General features: G+C 41.0%; 1 non-coding gene across 1 annotated transcript; it reads right to left on the bottom strand.

The window, feature by feature from the left end:
- Positions 1-801: 801 nt before the first annotated feature.
- On the bottom strand, positions 802-907 carry LOC145587193 (small nucleolar RNA R71). The gene has a single exon (XR_014101216.1). It is a non-coding gene; the product is annotated as a small nucleolar RNA R71 (small nucleolar RNA).
- Between the last annotated feature and the right edge of the window lie 5123 nt (positions 908-6030).

Here is a 6030-nt window from a genome sequence, read left to right as displayed (position 1 = left end):
ATGCTATAGCTTGCACCTACTCATTCCTTTGGGCTTGACCCTTGAATTACCATATACTCGTATTAAGTTGTTTGAGTGTTTATAAATTTTGTTTCGCTCTAGGAAAGGGTAGAAAATGACCCACAGTTTCCCAATGTCAAAAATGGCATCGTTGCCGAGGAGTGATATTGGTTCTTTGTTATAATTGTTGAGTCTATTTCATCTTTAATAGAAAATACAAAAAGATTTTTCTTTTAGGCTACATTTGTAGCCGTGCTACTAATCATTTCTTTTAAGATTGTATGCATAGAGCACGTGGTCGTTCACTAGTGCCATTTGATCTTGAAATTGAGAGAACTATTGCAAGGTTAAGGGTTGCTAGACGATCTTTGAGCCCTAGCACTTCAAGTGAAGAAGAACCTCAACAAGAGGAACAAATGGGAGAAAATCTAAGGGTGGCGTTGAAAGAATTGGGGATTCCCGGTGCATATAGATTTGAGAGTGGAATCGCTCCACCTACAACACCGGAAAATGACTTTGAAATAAGACCGGCAATGATCACTTTGATAGAGAGGCGACAATTTAGTGGGGCCAAGCATGTAAGCCTGCTAAATCATCTCAAGGAGTTTGAAAAATATTGCAATACTATCAAGGTGAATGGAATTTCCCAAGAATTCATCCGCCTCAAGCTTTTTCCCTTTCCCCTCATAAGGCGAGCCTTGGAAAGGCTAGACAAGGAGGTCAAGCCGAATTCTCTAAGGACATGGGATGAAGTGACCAAGGAATTTCTATCCCGTTTTTATCCACAAAAGAAAACGGCGGAGGCTAGAGCTTTGATTCAAGGTTTCAAGCAAAAGCCTAGTGAGAGTCTCTATGAAGCATGGGAGAGATACAAAGAGTATCAAAGAGAATGTCCTCACCACGGAATTCCTACTTACCAAATTATTCAAATTTTCTATGGAGGCCTTAGTCCTCAAGGAAAATCATGTTTAGATGGAGGAGCCGGAGGTCCTATCATGAACAAAACGAAAGAGGAAGTGGTAGACATAATTGAAGACGTAGTGAGGTATTATAGAGATTGGCAAGATGGAGAAAGAGAGTCAACTAGCAAGAGTAGCTCTTCGGTGTACTCGGTTGATCATCTAAATGCAATCAACAATCTATCCTCACAAATGACAAACTTGGGGAAGGAAATGTCCGTTATAAAGGTGAAGTTGGAAAGTGCTACCTACCAAATTTCAAGTCTTCCCTCCTAATCTAAGGGGAGAGATATGTCTTTTAATTCTTAACCCCTTCCCTCTTCTAATAACATGCCTAGTGGATGCTTGTTTTGTGATGATTGTGGATCGTATGATCATGACGTTTCTAATTTCCCTCATGCATGTATGGATGTTTTTAATGATCAAGATGGAAATGTGAATGAGCATGTGAACTATGTGTAAAACAATAATGATTCTAGGTTTGAGAATCAAAGAGGTCAATGGAATAGGAATTACAACAACCATGACAATTTTGACAACTACAACCAAGGTGGTGGTAATTGGAACCATGGGAACCAAAATTCCCGAGGTAACTACAAGAACCAAGGTTATAGTAGCCAAAATAAAAACGAAAATTATGGTAATCATAACCAAGGTTATGGTAATCATAATCAACGTAGAGGTAATTAGAACAATCAAAATAGGGGAAATTTTCAAAATAACTCTCAAAGGAGTCCCCCACCCGGATTTTCTCCACAGACCCAAAATGATAATTCCTATGTTCAACCCTCTTCTTCATCTCATAGAACCAATTTGGAAGAAATCATTGAAAACCAAACAAAATTGTTGAACACTTATATGGCCATAAGTGACAAGAAATTTAATGAAATGATGACTCATAATAAGATTCTTGAAAACCGAATTTCTCAACTTGCTAATGCTTTAAAAGACCATGCTAGTCCTTCTTCTTTACCTTCCCAAGGCTTAGATCCCAAGAGACCGGTCAATGCTATTGTTACAAGGAGTGGTAAGGTTCTTGAGGAGAGTTTCCCTATGAAGAGAGAGACCAAGGAGGCCACAAAAGACGTTTTGGTAGAAGATGAGAGAGATGGTGCATCTTTGAGTGAGGTTGAGATTGAGAAACCTAGTGAGGTGAGAGTGGAGAAAGAAATTGTGAAACCCAAGCTTCCTTATCCACAAAAATTCATGAGACACAAGTTAGATGAACAATTTGGAAGATTTATTGACATGCTCAAGCAACTTCAGTTTTCTCTACCATTTATCGAAGTTGTCACCCAAACTCCCAACTGCGCAAAATTCCTCAAAGACATTTTGAGTGGTAGGAGGACTTGTGATGGTGTAGAGACGGTGAACTTGACCGAGAATTGTAGTGCAATCATAATGAACAAGATGCCACCTAAGCTAAAAGATCCCGGAAACTTTTCCATTCCTTGTGCCATTTACAAAATGCAAATCGAGAATGCCTTGTGTGACCTAGGAGTTAGTGTTAGCCTTATGCCATATTCGGTATACCAAAGACTTGAGCTAGGGGAACTCTTACCTAATAACATCACTTTGCAATTCGCCTATTGGTCAATTAAGTTTCCTAAGGGTAAGGTAGAGGATGTCCCTTTGAGGGTTGGGAAATTTGTTATTCCGGTGGATTTTGTGGTGCTTGAGATGGACGAAGATGCTAACATTCCTATCATTCTAGGGAGACTATTCCTTGCTACTTAAGGTGCTATGATAGATGTGAAAAGTGCTAAAATTTCACTCAATGTAGGGGATAAGGTGATATAATTTGACTTGAATGATAGTATAAAGTATCCAAGTTCTTCTTTAGAAAATTGCATGTTGATTGATTCTCTTGATCATGTTGTGTCTTCCATGCATGAGCAATTGCTCACTTCTAATGATGCTCTTGAGAATGTTTTGTTGAATAAGGAAAATATAGGTGCTCTTAGCAAGGAGATGGTTTTGTATGAAGATGTGCTCAATGGAAGCCTTAAGGATGTTGAACAGCAAATGTGAATGAGCATTTCTAGCCAAGAAGATTGCAAGTGGCTACATCAAAGGAAGGTAAAGGTATGCTAATGGTTGAGCTCAAACCTTTTCCATCACACCATAGGTATGAGTTCTTGGGACCCAACTCCACCTATCCCTGATTGTTAGCTCTTCTTTGAGTAAGCGCCAAGCTCAAGAGTTGTGTGATGTTTTGAGATAGCACCAAGGTGCTTTGGGTTATACCATTGATGACCTCAAAGGTATAAGCCCCGCTTTATGTAACATCACATAACCCTTGATGAGGGGGCTCTACCTTCTATTGAGAGACAACGAAAGCTACATCCCCAAATAGGAGAGGTAGTGAAGAAGGAGATCACCAAACTTTTAGATGTGGGAATTATATTCCCCATCTCGAGTTCTAGGTGGGTCTCCCCCGTTCATGTTATCCCAAAGAGGGGAGGCATGACCGTCATCGAGAATGAGCGAGGTGAGCTCATTCCGACGAGAACGGTCACGGTATTGAGGATGTGTATAGACTATAGACGTCTAAACACATCCACCAAGAAAGATCACTTTCCCTTTCCTTTCATTGATCAAATGCTTGAGAGACTAACGAGGCACAAGTTCTATTGTTTTCTTGATGGTTATTCGGGATTTTTTCAAATCCCTATCCACCCGGATGACCAAGAGAAAACAACCTTCACTTGTCCCTGTGGAACATTTTCTTATAGGAGAATGTCGTTTGGCCTTTTTAATGCTCCCGAAACATTTCAGAGATGCATGATGAGTATATTTGGAGATATGTTGGAGGAGGAGATGGAAGTGTTTATGGATGATTTCTCCGTAGGAGGTGTTTCATTTGAGGCATGCCTTGAAAACCTTGAGAAATGTTTAGCAAGGTGTGAGAAGGTGAACTTGGTTTTGAATTGGGAGAAGTGTCACTTCATGGTGGAGGAAGGCATAGTCCTTGGCCATAAGATTTCTCACAAGGGGATAGAGGTGGACAAAGCGAAAATTGAAGTCATTGAGAAGCTTCCACCTCCAGTCAATGTGAAAGGAGTGAGATTTCTTAGGACATGCCGGGTTTTATAGAAGATTCATCAAGGATTTCTCGCTCATTGCAAAGCCCCTTAATGATATTCTTCAAAAGGATGCCGAGTTTGTATTTGATGATAAGTGTTTGGAGGTATTCAATAAATTGAAGAAGGCTTTAATCTCTACTCCTATTGTTCAAGCCCCAAGATGGGATTTACCTTTTGAATTGATGTGCGATGCGAGTGATGCGGCAATTGGAGATGTCTTGGGTCAAAGAGTGCAAAAGAAGCTACATGTGATCTATTATATGTCCAAGACTCTAAATGGTGCTCAAAGGAACTACACCACAACGGAAAATGAGTGTTTGGCTATTGTTCATGCCTTTGAGAAGTTCCGTTGTTATTTGTTGGGTTCCAAGACCATTGTCTTCACAGGTCATGCGGCTCTCAAGTATCTTTTTGCCAAGAAAGAGTCCAAGCCTAGGTTTATCCGGTGGGTACTTGAACTTCAAACCTTTGACATTTAGATTAGGGATAAGAGAGGAGCGGAAAATGTTGTGGCGGACCATCTCTCTCTCCCAGAGGATTCTTAAATTCATGATGATGGTTCTCCAATGGAGGATAGGATGCTTGATGACTTCTTATATGCTGTTGCGGCCAAGGAGCTCCCATGGTTCGCCGAATTAGTGAACTTTCTTGCATGTGGGGAGTTTCCACCTTCCTTTTCTAAGAATCAATGAAAGAAGCTCAAGAGAGAGGCAAGACACTATGTGTGGGATGATCCCATCTTGTACAAGTGAGGAGTCGATGGCTTACTTAGGCGCTGTTTTCCAAATGAGGAGGTGCCTAGTGTTTTGAAGATAAGCCTCTCGGATCCGAGTGGTGGCCATATGGGTGTTGCTAAAACCGCCACTAAGATTCTTCAAAGAGGTTTATGGTGGCCACATCTCTTCAAGGATTCATGGGGTTTTGTTATGACATGCGACCGTTGTCAATGAGTTGGGAATATCTCCAAGCGAAATGAGATGCCTCAACAACCCATACTTGTGTTGGAAGTATTTGATGTGTGGGGAATTGATTTTATTGGATCGTTTCCCTCGTCCTTTGAAATCCATATGTCCTTGTGGTGGTGGATTACGTGTCTAAATGGGTTGAGGGCATTGCATCCCCAACTAATGACCACAAATTGGTAATGAAGTTGTTCAAGAAGGTCATTTTTCCAAGGTTTGGTGTACCAAAGGCGGTGATAAGCGATAATGGTTCTCATTTTATTCACAATGCCTTTCAAAAGATGTTGCAAAATCATGGAATTCATCAACGATTTGGCCTTCCATATCATCCTCAAACAAGCGCTTCCCGGGAGGCAACCCGGTTTTCTAACCCTTTTCTTTTGATTTTTCAATTCTCTATATTTCTTTTATTTTTGAGAACTTTTCTTCTTTTTCTTTGTTTTCTTGATTTAGGTACCATTAGATTGGATCAATGATGATTTCCAACTATTTCGGTGATTAATTCAAGGTTTCTTGAGGTTTGGTTAAAGTTAGGTGAATGAGTTTGTGGGGTTACATGCTCTCGTTTTTGCATTTTCATGAATTTCTACTCATGTTCGAGTGACTTTTGAACTATTTTTGAGTGATTTTTGAACTATTTTTGTGTGATTTTTAAAGCACTCGATCATGACGCTCGTTAGCGCCGATGAGAGCGCAAGCACGAGAGCATGTTCAAGGGAAAAAATTTCTCCCCCTAGCCTTTATTTGATGCACACGCATCATAGGTTGCGCGCACGCACCTAAGGGGTCAGAAAATTTGGCCCATTTTGATGAAATTTGAAGAAATTTTGAGCCCCCCATTACCCTCCTAGTGCGCACACACCACCCAGCCTGTACGCGCGCACCAAGGGGGTAAGACTTTGGCTCAATTTTGGTGCGTTTAAAGGTGCAAGCAGCCCCCTCATGGCCCTACCTGGTGCGCACGCACCACCAGGCTGCGTGCACGCACCAGGTAGGGCAGCAACTTAGCTTGTGTTGTAACCC

Source organism: Chenopodium album, chromosome 16 (genome assembly GCF_948465745.1).
Source record: "Chenopodium album chromosome 16, dcCheAlbu1.1, whole genome shotgun sequence".
NCBI lineage: Eukaryota > Viridiplantae > Streptophyta > Magnoliopsida > Caryophyllales > Amaranthaceae > Chenopodium > Chenopodium album.
This window is presented reverse-complemented; position numbering and strand designations above follow the sequence as displayed.